This window comes from Diadema antillarum, unplaced genomic scaffold (genome assembly GCF_040938485.1).
Source record: "Diadema antillarum isolate AM-2024a unplaced genomic scaffold, OU_Dant_1.0 scf00000112, whole genome shotgun sequence".
NCBI lineage: Eukaryota > Metazoa > Echinodermata > Echinoidea > Diadematoida > Diadematidae > Diadema > Diadema antillarum.
In genome coordinates this window covers 3,883,501-3,903,458 of record NW_027271001.1, presented here as the reverse complement: position 1 = coordinate 3,903,458, position 19,958 = coordinate 3,883,501, and the positions used below count along the sequence as shown (strand labels likewise).

Genomic DNA, 19,958 nt, shown 5'->3' with positions numbered 1-19,958 from the left:
TATAGGGGAAATTAGTTAAGGGAAGAGCTAGCTTGAAAATTCTCAGGAAACATATTCAGTCAAAGAAGAAATAGTCTTTGATTTAATGTTTATCCAGACTCGACTAAAATGTCTATAGTTTGATTTAATCATTACGTTTAAGCTCCAAATGTCAAGAATCTTTCCTCTGCCACTTTTCGTTATGACTTAAACATTTCAGGGATCTCACTTTTGGGGGTTATTGGGACTACTTAAATTCCTTCATCAAGAGAATTCTTTATCCATAGGGGGAACATGATGTGCAGATTCAGGGAATATTGGCAGCTTTACAATCATGAGTTGAATGACTCCACGCCGCCCAGTCTAAATCCTTCTGTGACGTATTTTTGGCGGACCAATATTTCCTAATGACTGCTCAAGAGTTGTTTACTCATATAGATTCAAATGTATCAAGAACATCACTCAACGTAGACACATCGTTTAGATATTCAGGAGAACGTTATGCTTGAGCGAAAGGAAAGAACGTTGAAGAATCCACGCGTCGAATGCGAACGCTGCATGGTCGACGATGTTTATGGAAGGATTAAATATGTCAATGTTTACATTGGTGTATAATTTGTTGATTGTCTGGATCGCACCTTGGTGTCAGGTGTTTGTAAACCCCCTGACTCACCTGGAGGTGAGGTTGCGATTTTCTTCGCGATAGTGCGTCTCTTTAATACCGGTCTTCCACTGGCGAGACAGGGCCACCATAATAGTGTGTAATGTCCTAAGTGACCCGCTTGAGGACGCGTCCGACCCCCACGTCGTGTTCCACACTGTGACATCACAATGATAATGCTAGATACAGGACACGTCGGTCACATGTCTATCGGATTCGCCGAACGTCTTTAATCGTTATGTTATACGATATTATGAATACCTGAATAAATGCATTATCAGAACTTTGTCCAATGTCATAAATTATAGAAAGGTCAAACTCGTTAACGTTTTACACGTACTTTTGTTCGCTTTTATTATGTTTCCATCAAAATAAAAAGATTGAAGGGTGGGGTTAGAACCTGTATAGCTCGCAAGAAAAGACTCGCTTAACCCGTGCTATGCCAGGAACTTTCGGCTGTGTAAACAACTGTATGGGGTTTTCTGCCCCAACGGCATCAAAGCACACAAAGGGTTAAAAAAAAGATCCTTTCTCTTTCCTCCAGTTGACTTTAATACAGAGGGTATAAACCCTTTCCAACGGAACAGAGAACTCTTCCCTGGAGTCTATTGATAGGTCAGGATTAAGAAGAAGTCATGAAATTTCCAGGCGTCTTCAAGAAAAAAAAAAGTAATATCTATCACAATCATATAGAAGCAAATGTCATGACGACTTCACATCCCTTCACATCCCTTTCCATCGACTTAGATATTGATGCTTTTTTGAGTCTACAAAACTCCTTTGCAAATAACCGGACAAGAACTAGAAGCAGGTAAACCCAATCAACTGGTTATTCCACAATCCAACGCTCAATCTCATCTATTCTCATATTTTCCCCAAAGGGCAAGAGAGTGGGTATATTATTCTCTATTTAATAAAGAGCTTACATCAATAATAAGCACAAATGCCTTCAAAACAGCTCCACAAAAGCACTTGCATTTGGACTTAGCGGCACCCCATTCACAGTCACGTTCTGAGTGATGCTCAACCTGAGCTTTTCAGAGTAACAGATCCAGATCCAGATCCAGATCCAGATCCAGATCCAGATCCCTTGTCTCGAGCATCTCGTAGGGTTGCATAAATATCTTCTGTAAAGTTCGTCTCTCCCTCTGCGCCCCCTTTCTCTCTCTCTCTCCCTCTCTCTCTCTCTCTCTCTCTCTCTCTCTCTCTCTCTCTCTCTCGTAAAGAATCAAGAGCATATCCATCGTACCTGAGTTACTGTAGAGTTGTAATGATTGCTGATGATGACTGTTTTTGTAAGAGAGAAACTGTCTCTACATCATTGAATAAAAACGTTTGATATCACGGACAAACTCGTGTGACAATGAGAATTTCAAAAAAAATGCTGATATGTGGCCGTCGAATCAATACAGCAAAAGGAACGGTAGACTTACAGCCATTAGCTTACACACTATACGGCCTCCAAAAGGTGGCTGACCAATGCCACGTGATCATGGGCTCTCCTTGTATTTAATCTTCACGATTTATTCCCACGAAAAACGTCCCTCTTTGGCTTTCAAATCTTCTCAAAACAAAGATTGCCCTATATATGACCATGATATGGGCGAGATAATGTACGAAGGATATTGCGCGATAGTACACAACTAATCCTTCCTGTGAGAAAAATTCAGTTGGTCCTACGATAGATACAATTAACGATACTCCGTATATGATACATGCTAGTGTTGAAGAACACACGGAGGTGATACGTATGTGACGTCACACTACATCTCAAGGTAGTCATCATCGCGAGGTACCCACAGAACGTCGAGTTCACACTATTAGTGTCTAAGATCACGAAGATGGGAAAACATTATTGAATGTTATTTTCAAATCATCTTCCTCATATTCTGTATGTGCATTCAATGCTTGTGTGTGTGTGTGTGTGTGTGTGTATGTGTTTTAACTCTAATATAATGTACCGATCGGAGTCAATTAACCTGAGCGCCATTAAAAAAGTGTCTTTATAATGTACAATTCTGATACACAAAGGGCGTCGCCAACAAAATCAATGATATATCTGTGTAGTGATAGTCGACGTAAACTGTTTGTATTATAGCACAGGATATTATATAGTGGCTCTTATCGTCTTAGTTCCTGCAAATATCCCAGGAAACTCGATATCTATTTCAAAAGAGTCTGTGGCTGAAACAATGACTTTCTACATAATTGTTCTATCTCCTGATTGGTGGAGAGACTCTGCCACGCGGTGTGTGAGTGCAAATGCTATTTTAAAAATTTTCCTAATGTAGATTAATCATGTCAATTGCTGTAACTGAAGTCGATGAATTCTAAGCTAAGGATTAGCCAGTGTTCGCGCAAATTTCTGAGCAAATATGGTAAGAGATTTACATGAAGAGTCATTCACTTTCAAGACACATAAATTGCTTCCGATGGTCACCTAAAAAGTCCTCTTGGTCACATAACTGAAGCGTCACTTCCGTGTAAGTTTCCATTCGTTGTGTGAGTAAAACTACATGCAGATACGTTACTTTCCTTTAATTTCTGTACCAAGATCCATACATCTTTTCTTTCCACTGAAATTATACAAAATAGAATATCCCTGAATATACAACGATATAATAGAGTATCCTTGCTACAGCCTTCGCGTTTAGTCAGAAGGGAAACATCGTGGACAGTCATTCTGAGAAAGCGACATTTTAACCACAAAAACGAATGGGATGAGAAGAAATCAATTGAGTTTGATTCATAATTCATCAACATTCAATATTTGTTGTGACTTAAATTGCTGTGAATACCTATTCCTTTTCTTTCAATTACTAAAGACTTGGGGGGGAGGATTCGTTTCACATATGTCACATCACACTGCCACAGCAGCTACTATGTACTGCATGCACACGGTGGGTGTCTTCATACGATATCATTTTACAGTCTGAACCAGCGCTTATTGGCATTCAAAAGCAAAAATAGAATCGGCGCGGATTGTGACCTCCAGGTGTATACCGCTGCCAACGTGTTGTGCACAAAGTCAGGATCATGTTGACTGTTTGGTCGAGAAAGGTTTAAACAGAGAGGAGGGAAGGGGGGGGGGGGGAGCTCAATACTTGAGACGTCGAGAGTAGGTGGATCGTGCAGCAATACACATTCGTTATGACAGCATACCGACAGTTAGCTATAATATCATTTTATCATTGGCGTTTAGTTACCCGCAGAAGAGGTCCTAAAGCACGTAGACACTTTAATGGTCATACCAATAACAATATCTTTAGCATCCCCCTTTTGTATTTCATGTATGTTTGTCTATATGTGTCTGTGTGTAATATCCGCCATGACATTTCCGTGCCGTGTTCCATGCGTCGGCCGAGTTTCGTTGTTATTGCAACGCACACTATGTCTCGATAAATTGGCTATGGTTCATCTTGTTATAGAACTAAGCATTTAGATTATGATTACTTTCAGTGACCCGTAAACACGTCAGTACCACGAGCCATATTATTCAACACGCCGTGATGGCTGCCTATGTGCGAAATAGAAAAATATGAAAAGGAGTTGATCGCGGGCGGTGCTGCATGTCATTTTGTAAAAGATTTCGTAGACAGACCAATATAAGATAGATGTTTACACCATCTTCGATTAAGTCTTTCAACTTTATTACTAGATAGACAGACACGTGCAACCCACTCATAAAAATAGGTATATAGGCCTATACCTCCCCGGCTAATCTCTGGCTTGTAGAACCTGTACTCTGTACGGAGTAGAGTACTTGGCATCATACACTTGCTTGCAAACATTTCGAACAAAATCAAAACTTGCCTAGTTTGTTCGGTTTGATTTTATTCTGGTATTTCATTTTTTTTTTTCAGGTTACAGTAACAAATAGGGTACAAATTATGAAGGAAAAAGTAAGATATACAAATGAATATGGAATTGCCAATCCCGTAACAATACTTCATAACATATAAGAATGTAGAGACATTTCATACTATATAATCATACGTAAATAAGGAAGAAAACGATACAGGAGACTGCCATCATAAGCAGAGCTTCGTCGGCTTTCGAGAACAAGCTCTTATTCTATATATACCTTGAAAGACAAAGGAGAAATACGTAGCTTCAGTTAACCGGGTAAGTTGTTCCAGACGTTTTCCTTCTCCATTTAATAGTCCTTTGTAACAATGATTACATTCCTTTGTATCAGGCGCTCACCTCGTTCATCGCAGAGTGTTTTTGCTGGCGTGATACCACATCTGTTATAGTTATTGACATTTTATTTGTTCGCAAGTGTATGCAAAGGCTGAACAGCCGATGGAGGGCGTATGTGAATACAGGCATATAAAAAAAGGGAAATTAATCATAATTTCTTGGTATCAAAGAGTGTTTCAAGATTAAAGGCACCCTCAACATGGGGTTCTCAGAAAGAATGGTGTTGTCTCACAACAGTTGAACCCAGCAAGTCGGGATGTCATTCTGCTGCAGAAGGATCATTATGCACTCATTTAAATTGGCAACTCTGAAATCTAATGCGTGAATCCAATAATTTTTCTTTTGCTGGCGTGATACAATCTGTTGTAGTTATTGACATTTTATTTGTTCACATGTGTTTGCAATGGCAGAACAGCCGATGGAGGGCGTATGTGAATACAGGGGAAATATTCACACACAAAAAAAAAGAATTGGGAAAAATAATCATAATTTCTTGGCAGCAAAGAGTGTTTCAAGATTAAAGGCAACCTCAACATGGGGTTCTCAGAAAGAATGGTGTTGTCTCACGACAGTTGAACCCAGCAAGTCGGAATATCATTCTGCTGCAGAAGGATCATTATGCACTCATTTAAATTGGCAACTCTGAAATCTAATGCGTGAATCCAATAATGTTTTTGCTGGCGTGATACCATCTGTTGTAGTTATTGACATTTTATTTGTTCACACGGTCGTGTTTGCAATGGCAGAACAGCCAATGGAGGGCGTATGTGAATAGGGGCAATATTGGAAAAAAATGGGAAAAATAATCATAATTTCTTGGCAGTAAAGAGTGTTTCAACATGGGGTTCTCAGAAAGAATGGTGTTGTCTCACAACAGTTGAACCCAGCAAGTCGGAATGTCATTCTGCTGCAGAAAGATCATTATACACTCATTTAAATTGGCAACTCTAAAATCTATTGCGTACATCCTATATTGGAGAAAGACCAGATAGGACCAAATAAATCCATCAAGTCTGCATGAAATCAAAAGAAAAAATTGCCAATGTGAGAGAACAGGATGTACTGTATAGCCTTTTGAAATATGTTGCCATTTTAAGGATCAGTCACAATTTTGCAACTGCACTAAATAATTGACTGTTTGTGACCAAGAATGGGCTCAATATTAAACAGAATGGTGGTTTTTTTTTCTTCCTCGCGCAAAACTTAGAATAGATAGTAGTAAATAGGCCTATATGTATATACTTTGTGCAAAAACAAACAAACAACAACCAAGGTGCTTATTATGATTGTTGTGATCATGTGACATTTGAGGTTATGCCAAAGCAAACATTTGAAACAAATTGCTCGCGCAATAAGATATTGCGATTGGATATCAGATATATAGGCAGATAGGCGACACGTGCTGAACCCACGCGATGTATAAGTGAAACAATGCGATGTTCTGCATTGCCCCATGCAGACACAACACGCATGTCGCGTGCAGACTGCGAAAGACAATGCACCCCTCCCCAACGGCACAAAACGAACATTACACATCGATACAAACATTATAGTAAGAGCGGTGGGCTATAGCTGCGACCAAAATGCACATGCACAAAAAGCAGATCGAAAGTACTTTTGAATTACCGGATAGTACACACACTTCTTTTTGAAATAACGGCATATTCCTCTCTCTCTCTCTCTCTCCCTCTCTCTCTCTCTCTATCTCTCTCTCTCTCTCTCTCTCTCTCTCTCTCTCTGTGTGTGTGTGTGTATGTGTGTTTTGTTTTCTTAATCACCTTTTGTAGTGCTGGATACGAGAGGGCCGACGGTACTGTAAACATTTTTATTTCGATCCTGGGCAGTATATATGAGATGATAAAAAACAGTAGATAGCGTGCAGCGGAATCGAAAATAAAGTATATAACCTAACAAACGATGGTTCAATTTACTTTTCCCTTCGTTTAAGATTATATATCCACGTTTCTCACATGACCAGACACAAAGTGAACACATGCAAGTTTGGAACATAACGGTTTATGGGTAATGCATAGCAATATGTAAAGCACCAGCCGTAAAGTAAGCGAGCATACTACCATCTGTCTACGCAAAGGTCATAATCTGGGAGGTATATATTATAGGTTTATTATATTATATTATATCATATTATAATATATCATATCATATTATATTTTATTATATTATGTTACATTATATTATATTATATTATATTATATTATATTATATTATACTATACTATACTATATTACATTATACTATATTATATTATATTATATTATAATGTATATTATATTATATCATATATATATATATATATATATATATATATATATATATATATATATACATGAATTATAAACCGGGGAGAATAAACAATTTAATGTGTCTGTAGAGTTCGACATAACGTAATATTTTGTGCGTAACTGTGTGTGTGGGAGGAACCTACTAAAATCTAATATCACATATCTCTAGAGTCCCTTATAGAAGAGAAAAAAAGGGATAAAGACTGAGGCACAAACGGCGACAGTTGAACATAAACGGACACACACACACATTATATGATATGATATCCACTCACGAGTGCATGCAACATACATAATATGCATTATTCAACTATACTTCGTCAATCTGCACCTCATTTTGTCTAGACAGACAAGTCCGTCTGCTTAATCGCATCGATCCGTAGAATGCCGTGTTGTAATTCCTCTGTATTTTCTATTTTGGCGGCTTTGAGGCAAACGGAGAACAGGAGGGGGAGGCAGAGTAGCAGACAGAGATATAGAAAGGGAAGAGAGAGGGGGTGGGGAACACAGAAGGAGATAGATAGACAGAAAATCAGAGAGAGAGAGATATATACCATTGCATAGAGACAGGGAGAACGAAAATAATAATGAAGAAAAGATGATGATGATGATGATGATGATGATGATGATGATGATGATGATGATGATGATGATGGTGAAGGAGAAGAGGAGGAGGAGGAGGAAGAAGAAGAAAATGATGATGTTGATGATGATGATGATGATGATGATGATGATGATGAAGAGGAGGAGGGGGAGGAATAAGAAGTAGAAGAAGAATTAAGGAGAAGATGAAGAAGAAAATGAAGGAGAAGTGAAAGATGATGACGAAGAAGAGGAGGAGGAAGAAGAAAAAGAAGAAAAAGAAGAAGAAGAAGAAAGAGGAGGAGCCGAAGCAGAAGAGAGCGAAAGACACAGCGCATAAAAAGATAAAAAGGAGACATAGAAAGAAAGACACAGAAAGAAAATATGACAGAGATAGCCGAAAGAGAGAAAGACAGAGGAAGAGAGGGGGAAAGAGAGGAATGTGTATGTGTGTGTGTGTCCTCCTGTCTGTCTTTCTGTCTGTTGAGGAACAGAAAGATGAGCAAGCCGCAGAAGATACTAATATCACTGCCGACTGCCAGCTCACCAGCAGACCAGTGCACATAATCAACGGGTATTTGTAGACATGCTTAACATTATTCGGGCTTGAACATTCAGTTGCCATGGCAACTCGTTTCTTACCGGGGGCTCAGAAGTTCAGCCGTCGTTTTCCCCCGTAATGTATTTTGCAGGTGAGGTGGCATTCATGTGTCATAGTCGAATTAATCGACCAGACTCATGAATAGTCGGCCTCCAGATGGAAACGTTTGAGGAGCTCGGTGAAATGCTCACCGACGAAAAGGGAAAAAAAAATCCATCATAGAAGTTATAAAGAGCGGCAACGAGAGCCATACATAAAAGTAGATAGTAACAAATGTTATACCGCATCACCTTTTTTCTGCCAAGATTAGATTCATTCATCACTGATGCTTTGTTTTGGGTTTTTCACTGCTATGCTATGGCGGAACAGACAGCTGTAAATTTCTCCTAGAAAAGAAATTTCTCCTTTGAAGTCTGTCTAGACGTTCTGGTACGCTTTGAAGAAAACAATATAATTTTCATTCTACAGTGATATTGAAAGAGACATTATTGAGGTGTCATAAATCAAGAAACCTCATCAATACATTTTGTAGAGAGAGACTGACGGAATGTAACATCAATTTCTTTGCGGAAATGACACTATCAATTGCTCTCCTGAACATAACGATGTCCATCTCGCCACGTGCGTACGTGCTTGAAGAGTTTTTCCCTTGTTTTGTCATTAATTCTTTTCTTCAGTAAATATCTTAATGTGTTCACGAGTGGTCTAACAAATACTGTACTTCCTTCCGTGGTCTGCTTAAGTGCGTCAATTATTCAAACCACACAGATATTAATTTTCTTCAAATTGGAATACACTCTCATTTAGCAATTCAATACAATTCAATTCATTCACCATCATTTCAGGAGTACGATTAAAGAAGACATTATACGAAAATCCGCAATTATACAAAAGGTATTATTAAAACAAAGAATGAAGAGTTGAACTTGGTAGTGCTATAACCGCACGAAAAGAAATGTTTATATATGGGGAACAAAAATACACTGAGATGTTGATTTGATATAAACGTAAAAAGAGAAAATGAGAAGTCATCTATGACATCACGCGCTCCGCAATCTAACCCCTCCCCCCTCTATGAAGATGTCGGGAGCCACATCAAACTGCGAGTGTGGGCAGACAGTTCATATCCAACGTAGACATAACATTCAGAACATTGAAATAGCGTGCACATTGCATGGGTATCAAACGCTCTGTGTACAAACTGATTTGAGATAACATGAAGCGGGGACTGCCGTTCCTCTATGTACGTCAGTTTTCACAGGGACGGGGGATGTACACTGCGAATCTTAACGTAAAACAAAAATCTGATTCAATCCAAGACCGTCAGATAAATTCGATTGATACTGTTTGCCAATGAATGTCACTGGAGGGGGAAATGTAAGACACGTCTGAATTTCTAAGGTTCTCAGAAAATGTCAAAGTTGATCAATCTATTGATCTTATCTATCTACCTATCTTTGTTACTCTCTCTATACACTACATTTGTGTGCAGGCGTTTGTGTATGTCTGTCTTTGTGTGTCTCTGTGTCTGTCTGTGATTATATGAGAATCGAGGATTACAAAAGTGAAAGCCACCCAGTGTCATTGTATCGTATAGTGGGGCCGTAAGTGACCTAGTGTTCATGACTGTCTTCCTTCAGGGTCAAAGATTTGTTTAGTCGGGCCAAAATTAAAGCGCGAAGACATCTGGATAGGCGCTCAAACGGCAACTGAATGGAGGAGACATTTAGATGCCACGCAATCCATGTCATACCCTGATGTTTCCCGCAGGCGATTTCATGGATACCGATATTTTCCGCGGAGTTGAATCATCGTTCACGGATAACGCGTCATAGACATTGGGGGAGGAAGGAGAGGGACAGACGATGGGAAGGGGATGAAAGAGATAGACAGATAGATAGATAGATACATAGATAGATAGATACATAGATAGATAGATAGATAGATAGATAGATAGATAGATAGATAGATAGATAGACAGAGAGATAGATAGATGGATAGATAAATAGATAGATATATAGATAGATAGATAGAGAGATAGATAGATAGATAGATAGATAGATAGATAGATAGATAGATGAATAGGTAGATTGATAGATAGATAGACAGAGAGAGAGAGAGATAGATAGATAGATAGGTAGATAGATAGATAGATAAATAAATAGATTGATTGATTGATGGATGGATAGATAAATATAAACATGTCAATAAGTTATTTATAAAGAAAGATAGATGATATATATTGATAGATTGGTAGATAAATAGAAAGAGAGATGGATGATACATAAATATAAACATGTCGACAGATTATAAAGAAAAATGTATATTGATATATTGATAGATTGGTAGATAGATAGATAGATAGATAGATAGATAGATTGATTGATAGATAGATAGAAATAGAGAGATAAATAGATAGAGCTGGAGAGAAAGAGAGACAGACAGACAGACAGAGAAAAGAGAGAGCGAGAGAGGCGAACGGGGAAGGACATGGTAGAGGGGTTTTAGAAAATGTATTCACATGAGGACTACTGTAGACCAGTGGAGGCTAACAAGAGCGAAATGACAACAATATTGATGATAAGACTTGAAAAAATGATGAGAATGAAATATGAGAAAGAGGGAGTAAACTTGAGGGTCGGATATCAAATTTCATGACACTACATTGAAAGATGACGTAGCGGCGTGACATTGAATACTTACTACTGGAAATACTTGTGTTATGCCTGTACCTTCATCATTCTAACCAAAATATTACTAGTTTGCCAGATGTTTACAGTCAAATACACATTCGTACCATTTCATGATTTGCTTTTCAGAATACTTTTAAATGATGATAAGATATAAGTGATGCAGAAAAAAAATGTCCTATTACAATTGCCAATTGGGAATAGAAGATGGTGAAAAATCACAAGAATGCCACCACATACACTGACACACAAAGCACGCGTGGAACATGACCATAAGAAGCCACAATCCCAAGTTTCGGGAAGTTCGCTCTTCCCGGAAGATGAATGGCCCGCACTTTGTAAAACGCCACACTCCTTAAATAATGAGGGCTGGATGCTCCTTTGGGCTACGAGAGTCTCTCGTTATAGATTAAGGAGGATGAATGGAGAGGATACCTCTTGCCATAAATGTCGTAGGGGCAGTCAAGCAGCAACAACGTCAGCAACAACGACAACAAGAGTAAGAGGGAATCACGGAGAAACTTGAGGCAATGCGGCGTGAAGTGAGCCAATTATCTCTTCTGTGGAAGCGACAACTATGATGGATGCAGGGGCAGCTCGTTTTGGATCCATGAGGGGTAATTATCGAGACTGGGAAAAGCTCACTTTAAAGTTGGCGAAAATTTAGCACGAAGCACGACTATAGACATTGGGAGTTAGGTATACAGGGGGAGGGGGACGAGGAAAAAGGAGAGAGGGTATAGTCGTGTACGGTGGATGCATGAGCTCACGCCGGCTAAACAGAGCAACCATGCCTGGAGAGTGCGTTGCCGTCTATTTTCCTTGGACCTTCCTTTGTGAAGGGAGGATCTACAAAGGAAAAGTTTGGAACACATAGTTGTCCTAGCCTTGCATGAGACTAAGCGAGAGACTGATCAGCAACCAGTGCGATAACTTCCAATTATACCTACGTATATAATATCGAAGGTATACCTGGCGCCATTTGTTCTCTTGGTAGATCATGATGAAGATCATGACAGGCCGAAAGCTTGATTACAGGAAAAAGTAGATAGCAACTTCATCTGTATGATATCATTTCATATGGAGCAAGCACTTTGCCAAGCACTTTGCTTGAAATACAGCTTTGAAAGCGATGCAATGAAACGTCACGAAAAAAAGAGAAAAAACAAACAAAATGTAATCCGGAAATTGAGATAAAAGCAAAATTAAAAGAAAAAAAGTGACAGACAAATAAGGAAATGCATGCAAAAGAAGTAGCAAGCAGACGGTAGGTCGACTGTTTGGTGTAAAGCTTTACAAAGCACTGAATAAACACATGTCCCTTGCTCTCATCTGTCAGTACAGTCCCTTTCAGACAAAAAGCAAAGCGAGATTCTGAAAAAAAAAAAGAAAACCCAGAGAGCAACCCTATATTAACAATTCATAGCTTTTATGTGTCTCTCCACTATAACATTTGCTGTCGGAAAAACAGCTACACAAACACCACATGCCTGGAATAGTTGGTATGTTTTCTATACACGAGCAGTCTCGCTTTGTGCTGAGGACATCTATATGAAATCGGCACAAAACGATTTCGTGATAGCATGTTTGACTTCGTATCTTTTTGCTGATGATTGACGGCGCTTTGTGACGCGTATTCCGGTACACGCGTCGCGACCTTATTTGGACGCAGCGAAAAAGATTTTTCTCTCTCCCTCTCTCGCACGCTCTCTCCCCCTCTCTCATCCGTAAGCAAACCTGATGTAGATACTTTTGTCTTTTTCTCTGTTGCTGGTTTCCCGCATTCTCTTCAGATAACGCAGTATAAAGAATGCTCGCCCGTCGCAATATTTCATTGGCAAATATATACGTCTCGTTGCGGTATGTCTACTGGTACAATCAAGATTGCTTACTTTCCTTATAAGGAAAGAAGAACTTTCCCCGAACAGATGAAATTATGTTGATATGAACACTCGCGTGAAACTATCCTTACAATTATGGATATGTCTAGGCCTATACGTATGGATAAATAGAGTGCAATTTTATTGTATTATATTTATAAAGTTTATTTTTCTATGTTTGATGACGACTTCACTTAAACAAATTTGAAAATGGCGTCTATTTGCATTCAAACTATTTACCCGTATTTTTATGTATATATATACTGTATAGCCCTGCTGGAAAGAACGAAGTGTGAACACAGTGTGAACACAGTGTGAAATCTCTTCACACTGTTAAATTCGAGCGTTTTAACAGTGTGAACACAATGTGAGTCATCAATTCACAGTGTGAAACAAAGCATTACTATGTGAACACTCTGTGAAAACCACACCACAGTGTGAAATCATCTTTACACTGTTAAATTCGAGCGTTTTCACATATTTTACTATACGAATACGCTGTGCACACACTATGGGACACTGTGTTCTTTACAGTTGGGAGGGCATTCTGCATATCAATTAATGTGCGTATGTTTGTGTACACATTTTATCTGTTCTGGATGTAGAATGGTACTTACTGTACGTACATGTTTATGTCTTGAAATCTAAAACGCATTATCAACGCTAACGCAATAAGTCCTTATGATATGGGGAGGCTAATGCTATTTGTAAGAGGATTTTCACTGTGTCTCTGCTCATTATGACGCGATTCTCAGTACACCTGCTGGGATAAAACACTTGCTGGTCGAGCAGGCAGGGCGAATTTCAAGGGATGATCTCACCAGAACATTAGTTTCTCCACACCGCCGAATTCGTCTTCCCTTATGCACCATCCTGCGTCACCACGTGTACACCACTGCTTGCCAGCGACTGCATCTTTTAACGTGGGTGTGTGTGTGTGTGTTTTGTGTGTGTTTGTGTGTTGTGTGTCTGTGTGTGTGTGTGTGTGTGTGTGTGTGTGTGTGTGTGTGTGTGTGTGTGTGTGTGTGTGTGTAGATATGTACAATATAATGCAAATTTCTTTGTGTTTCGTCTTGTTCTTTTTTTACTCAATGTTCGTCTTGTTGTTCTTTTTTTACTTAATGTACTAGTAACAAAGCGTGGAAACTGAATTGCGTTTTGACCATGGTAAAATTTTTCCCTTAAAAAAATCGGAAAACAACGTGATTTACCATCACTATCCTGCAATGAGCATCATGCAGTAGAATAGAGTTACATTAACAAAGACAGTTATGGATAAATCATCCTTCCATTTTGACACTTAATCAAAGTGTAAGAAATTCTCATTTACTATAAAGATTTTCAGGAAGTATGTTGATGAAATGATAATGATAAAAATAAATGATCAACAAATGCAATCGTCATCATCTCATTATTTCGAGTTATGACTATCAACAAATAATTGCACGTGTCTTACAAGATGTCAAAATGGAAGCATGCCAACGAATATTGTGTGCATTTCCGTTCGACAACCCTGCGTCGCTTTAACCCCCTCGACACCAGACGACAATATCTCATACACATTGCATGCAGATAGGTTGCAAATGGTGATCGCAGACTTACACTGTCGAAGTTAATACCTTCACGTTTTATCGCTCATAACCTTCATTTCAAAATAGTCTTCCTGTATGATTTTGTTTTTATTAGCAAAACAAAGTACTAATTTAACCAAGCTGTACGTTATAATTTGCGAGGATGGTATATCCGGTAGCAATCATTTGAAGGTCATATAGAAGTAATCATCAAGTTCATTACTTTATGGGACGATGGTTTATATTAAGGAGAGATAAAGAAAGAGAAATATATGGAGAAATAATGTGAGAGAGAAAGAATGTGATATATATATAAATGTATAGATAAAGATATAGATATAGATATAGATATAGATAAAGATATAGATACAGATACAGATATAGATATAAATATAGATGTAGATATAGATATAGATATAGATATAGATATAGATATAGATATATAGATTTAGATATAGATGTAGATACAGATATAGATATAGATATAGATATAGATATAGATACAGATACAGATATAGATATAGATATAGATATAAATATAGATATAGATACAGATATAGATATAGATATAGATATAAATCACATAGGTATAGATATAGATTATAATGTTTTCATGTCATAATAGTCATGTCTAAACTCTGATATCATGAAAGCTAAGATATTGCGCCGTCTACAATATTATGTCGCCAATTTACCATCTGCAGCTCCAAATGAGGATAGGGTTGCAAACCTTGTGAATCAGCGAAATAAGCTCTTCTTGTCTCTCAGCGATATCGAATTTCTCCTATTTCAATTGTTTTCACAATAAGAGCATATCAAATAGCAGCCTTTTGTTTATCGCTCTGGAAGTGTATAGGGAGTGTAAACAGGAGAGAAAGTTGTTTGCACTGAGTAAAGTATTGGAAATGCGCTCATCACACGAGGATGTATACTTGCAGTTCAGACAAGAATCAAACACGATAACAATATGATATGCAAAAGATATCATTGGGGAAACGTGAGGATTTATAGCTGGTTACTAAAAACGATAGAGACACAGGTAGAAATTAAACTATGTGAAATCCAATACCAACAACCAATCATTAAGTATTAATTGCAAACACCCCACCCGTATCCCCGCTTCTCGGGAACCGCCTCATACCAGCTCAAAAACCTTGACAAAAACGACCTCATCCTCGCTCCACCTTCTATCGTGATGATAACCGGTTAAAAGTATCATTGTTTTTTTATCATTGCGAACTCTGAGTCACAAGCAGAGATCCTAATGCCTTTCCATGAAATGACGTCATCATCAGATCGTTGTACTGAAATAGTCTTCTACATGGTATCCCCTTATCCACTGCGCTTTACTACCCCATGCAGTCGCGTGTTCCTATATTGCTCCAGGGTGGGTCGCCGCAAGTTTATGGTAAAGGCTTCGCTTTTCTTTCGTCGAATCACAGCGTGCTCTGTTATTCCCCTCCGTGACAAAGCGGAACAGACGCGTGTATGTATCGTAATGGCGAGATGACGCACACAACACGCGCATCCGTCACTGATGCGTTACGGATCCTTTTACTTTCTCCTTACCAGGGGTTTGTTGACAGTAAGATGGGTCACTTCATACCGGGCGCGAAAGGATAGCATCCGCGTTCGATGCCTGTTCGTATGCTGATCGAGTGATGCACTAAGAACGACAAATGACGACTGATGAAAATAACAATTTGTATTTATGTTAAGAAATGGAACAGGGAGGGCTCATCTGCTTCTTTGTTTGTTTTGTTTTGTTTTGTTTTGTTTTGTTTTGTTTTGTTTTGTTTTGTTTTGTTTTCTGTTGATGCAAATTCGATACCAACAATGACAAGTTGAGTTGGGGAGGGGCCCCCTCTCCAGTATCAAATCCCAATATATCTGACTGATTATTTTGAACTTATTCAGCCAGGATTACTTTTAAGCTTTATACTCTCTTATGATATACACATTTAAATGTATGTCTGTTTTGTTTTGTGGGTTTTTTTTTACACGATCGATGGAAAATTGTGAAGTAATGACGTCATCATATCACTTATTTGCGTAATGACATCAAATGTTCGATTATGTTTTGAAAGAATTTGTGAAACATCACAATTTCATATTTTCCCTAATTTATATCCGATTTTGATCAAATTTTTACTCTTGTACGTATAAAGTTGCTCCCTATTTTATCAGACTAAGTTTTGAATGGTCCGGACCACGAATTCCTCTTTAACAGGGTGTACATTCAGGGGCGTCACCAGCTTTTTTTCAAGGGGGGTGCGTTTTGACCCGAACGTAACGAGATTTGTTTTTTTTTACAGACATTTGGAATATAGGAAGCTCTCAATCCCTAGACTTTTACTGTTGTTGAGGGAAACCAAGCGGGGAAAGGGCACCGGCGTAGCTAGGATTTCATCTTTTACAGTAAAAAAAAACTACCATTTGGAGCTATATTTTTTCGCTTTGGAAATAAAGGAGGGAGGGCGCACCGGGCGCAGCTGCCGGCAATTACTGGCAGCAAAATCAGGAGAAAGGCATAACAATAACCATTAAATGCGAGCGAGCGGAGCGAGCGAGCTTGACTATTTTGACATTTTACAGTAAAAAAAAAAACACCCCTGCCGTTTGTTGCTATATTTTTTCGCTTTGGAAATAAAGGGAGGAGCGCACCGGGCAGAACTGCTGGCAATTACTGGCAGCAACATCAGGTGAATTGCATAACGATTCAATGCGAGCGAGCTTGAAAATTTTACATTTTACAGTCCAAAAGCTGCCGTTCTTAGCCATATTTTTTCACTTTGGAAATCAAGGGAGGGGGGCGCACCGGGCGGAACTGCTGGCAATTACTTGCAGCAACATCAGGTGAATTGCATAACGATTAAATGCGAGGGAGCGAAGAGAGCGAGCTTGAAAATTTTACATTTTACAGTCCAAAAACTGCCGTTCTTAGCCATATTTTTTCGCTTTGGAAATTAAGGGAGGGGGCGCATGCCACCGGGCGATCCAATGCGAGCGAGCAAAGAGAGCGAGCTTGAAAATTTTGACATTTTACAGTAGAAAAACTGCCGTTTGTAGCTATATTTTTCGCTTTGGAAATTGGGGGGGGGGGGGCGCACCGGGCGCAACTGCAGACAATTACTAGCAGTAACATCAGGGGAATTGCATAAAGATTAAATGCGAGCGAGCGAAGAGAGCGAGCTTGAAAATTTTACATTTTACAGTCCAAAAGCTGCCGTTCTTAGCCATATTTTTTCACTTTGGAAATCAAGGGAGGGGGGCGCACCGGGCGGAACTGCTGGCAATTACTTGCAGCAACATCAGGTGAATTGCATAACGATTAAATGCGAGGGAGCGAAGAGAGCGAGCTTGAAAATTTTACATTTTACAGTCCAAAAACTGCCGTTCTTAGCCATATTTTTTCGCTTTGGAAATTAAGGGAGGGGGCGCATGCCACCGGGCGATCCAATGCGAGCGAGCAAAGAGAGCGAGCTTGAAAATTTTGACATTTTACAGTAGAAAAACTGCCGTTTGTAGCTATATTTTTCGCTTTGGAAATTGGGGGGGGGGGGGGCGCACCGGGCGCAACTGCAGACAATTACTAGCAGTAACATCAGGGGAATTGCATAAAGATTAAATGCGAGCGAGCGAAGAGAGCGAGCTTGAACATTTTACATTTTACAGTCCAAAAACTGCCGTTCTTAGCCATATTTTTCACTTTGGAAATTAAGGGAGGGGGCGCACCGGGCGGAACTGCTGGCAATTACTGGCAGCAACATCAGGTGAATTGCATAACGATTAAATGCGAGCGAGCTTGAAAATTTTACATTTTACAGTCCAAAAACTGCCGTTCCTAGCCATATTTTTTCGCTTTGGAAATTAAGGGGGTGGGAGCGCATGCCACCGGGCGCAACTGCTGGCAATTACTGGCAGCAACATCAGGTGAATTGCATAACGATTCAATGCGAGCGAGCGAAGAGAGCGAGCTTAAAAATTTTGACATTACAGTAGAAAATCTGCCGTTTGTTGCTATATTTTTTCGCTTTAGAAATTAAGGGGGGCGGCACCGGGCGTAACTGTAGACAGTTACTGGCAGTAACATCAAGGGAATTGCATAAAGATTAATGCGAGCGAGCGAAGAGAGCGAGTTTGAAAATTTTACATTTTACAGTCCATAAACTGCCGTTCTTAGCCATATTTTTTCGCTTTGGAAATTAAGGGAGGGGGCGCACCGGGCGGAACTGCTGGTAATTACTGGCAGCAACATCAGGTGAATTGCATAACGATTCAATGCGAGCGAGCGAAGAGAATGAGCTTGAAAATTTTGACATTTTACCGTAGAAAAACTGCCGTTTGTAGCTATATGTTTCCGCTTTGGAAATTAAGGGGGGGGGGGCGCACCGGGCGCAACTGGACGATTACTGGCAGCAACATCAGGGGAATTGCATAAAGATTGGATGCGAGCGAGCTTGAAAATTTTGACATTTTACAGTCCCAAAACTGCCGTTCCTAGCCATATTTTTCGCTTCGGAAATTAAGGGGGGAGCGCATGCCACCGGGCGCAACTGCTGGCAATTACTGGCAGCAACATCAGGTGAATTGCATAACGATTAAATGCAAGCGAGCGAAGAGAGCGAGCTTGAAAATTTTACATTTTACAGTCCAAAAACTGCCGTTCTTAGCCATATTTTTTCGCTTTGGAAATCAAGGGAGGGGGGCGCACCGGGCGGAACTGCTGGTAATTACTGGCAGCAACATCAGGTGAATTGCATAACGATTCAATGCGAGCGAGCGAAGAGAGCGAGCTTAAAAATTTTGACATTACAGTAGAAAAACTGCCGTTTGTTGCTATATTTTTTCGCTTCGGAAATTAAGGAGGGGCGCACCGGGCGCAACTGGACGATTACTGGCAGCAACATCAGGGGAATTGCATAAAGATTGGATGCGAGCGAGATTGAAAATTTTGACATTTTACAGTCCCAAAACTGCCGTTCCTAGCCATATTTTTCGCTTCGGAAATTAAGGGGGGAGCGCATGCCGCCGGGCCCAACTGCTGGTAATTACTGGCAGCAACATCAGGTGAATTGCATAACGATTCAATGCGAGCGAGCGAAGAGAATGAGCTTGAAAATTTTGACATTTTACAGTAGAAAAACTGCCGTTCTTAGCTATATGTTTCCGCTTTGGAAATTAAGGGGGGGGGGGGCGCACCGGGCGCAACTGGACGATTACTGGCAGCAACATCAGGGGAATTGCATAAAGATTAAATGCGAGCGAGCTTGAAAATTTTGACATTTTACAGTCCCAAAACTGCCGTTTGATGCTATATCTTTTTTTGCTTTCGATATTGAGTGGGCGCACCGGGCGCAACTGCTGGCAATTACTGGCAGCAATATTAGGAGAATTTAAATGCGAGCGAGCGGAGCGAGCGAGCTTGAAAATTGTGACATTTTACAGTCCAAAAACTGCCGTTTGTACCTATATTTTTTGCAGTAAG

General features: G+C 39.6%; 1 protein-coding gene across 1 annotated transcript in view; it reads left to right on the top strand.

Moving 5' to 3' along the window:
* The window catches only part of LOC139719629 (tubulin alpha-3 chain-like), a 42,875-nt gene that overhangs the window by 1,097 nt on the left and 21,820 nt on the right, over positions 1-19,958 (top strand). The window lies entirely within an intron of this gene.